The following is a 1784-nucleotide window of genomic DNA, read 5'->3' as shown; positions in this document are numbered from 1 at the left end:
TGAACCGCTAGAAAGTTTCAGAGTAACAGCTCTAGAACAGTAAACCTTCTGCTGACAACACTGAACAACCTTCTTTAAATAAACCATTTAAAAAGCCATGAGGTGACAATTATTTTTATCCCTGCCAAGCTAAACAGTAATGCGGAGGTCAACGAAATGTAAATAGTCCAGCAGACCATCCCAACCCTTCAGCAAGATAAGGATTAGCTTCTCAACAAGCACACAGTAAGGGGAAGCCTCTTTAGCCAAAATCTAGACCCACAGGCCCATCTGACAGAAGTCATAAATAACAATCAGACACTGTTAAGACACCTAGCACAAAGTACTCTTGACTTACCATCGTAGCGTGAACAAACAAACAAACAAAAAAAAAAACCCCAAAAAATAAAAAAGGCCTAGCATGAAAACAAGTATATACTCAACACTTCTTGAAACTGCAGGAGACTTAAGACTCAGACCTGAAGACTGAAGCTGTTTCAAGGGAGTATTCGGATAGCAGCAACTAATAAATATGCCAGCCATCTACTGAATCCCTGTTCAGATACTGGGGAGATAAATGGAGACAGAAGCAATACTTTCAAGCCCATTAGCGTGAAAGAAGTACAAGTTGACACACAATGCACTTAACGGTCTTTACGACCACAAGAAATAGGATCCCCGCATAAACCAACAATCACCTTCACAAAGAAAACTTCCTATTTTTCACTAGTACTATCCACACTTCTGAAATTTATGACAGTCATTTTTCTTCCTAGATAATCAACTGACTATGCAGCATGAGCCCCATGGTTTTCAAATGAATGGACCTACAAAAATTGCGTGCAACTTGAAAGCCACTAAAATATTCCTCAATCATCATAGTTCTAATCTACTGAAAACAAAACAGAGCATTCAAGTTTCTTTCTTTCCAGAGTCACAGAAAACATGGTTCTGACAATTTTCTTTAGCTCAGGAAAGCTAACTCCTGAATATCTACGAAGATAGCAGAACATCAACTTAGAAAATTTTCTTAATGTCTGTAAACTCCCCAATAACTCAGACTTATGTTTCACTAAAAACAGATACTCAAGACTACATGCTAAATCAAACTGAAGTCAAAGAATCACAAAGAAGATTTTTAAACCTTCATTTGTTTACAAAAATAATGGCAAACATAACTTGAATAAAACACCACCATGTATTGTTTCTGGCATGGTGGGAGGAAGAAGAAGGAAAAAAAAAAAAGGGAAAAGACTGCAGCCTCCTTGCCCACAACTGACAGTTTCAGAAAGAAGTCCTATTTACACTTACCAAAATAGGCACAGGTCTACCCTTCCAGTCCTCCCCATCCCCTGGACAGCAGGTTGCATGCCTGGTATTCATTTTGTACCTAGCTCTCATTACTTCAAGTATTTTCAGCTCAATCCTGAACTCAACTTTAAAGACAGGTGTAAATTCTGTGCCTTCTCTGGCATTTGTCTTAGAAGTACTAACTTTTTTAAATTTAAAATACACATGCGGATACAAGCAAAATTAGCAGCCATTCTCAGCAAAAAACAAAACCACCTTACTAGAACAAAAAAAAAAATAGATGCAATAGTATCCTTGTTTTAAGAACAAGCAGAACAGATTATATCAGGATACATTCAAACAATCGAAGGGAAAAACGCCAGCTTAACTACATCTGCTGTACAGTAGAAGATGCAAAAGGACTGCAAACTCATCTGCTTCATAAGCAAGATGCTCTGCACACACCAGCAACTACCACTCTTTCCAGTGTATTACCCTCCCGCGTTCCTTGTAAA

Source organism: Phaethon lepturus, unplaced genomic scaffold, assembly GCF_000687285.1.
Source record: "Phaethon lepturus isolate BGI_N335 unplaced genomic scaffold, ASM68728v1 scaffold502, whole genome shotgun sequence".
NCBI lineage: Eukaryota > Metazoa > Chordata > Aves > Phaethontiformes > Phaethontidae > Phaethon > Phaethon lepturus.
The sequence above is the reverse complement of the archived record's forward strand: the minus strand, read 5'-3'. Positions refer to the sequence as shown.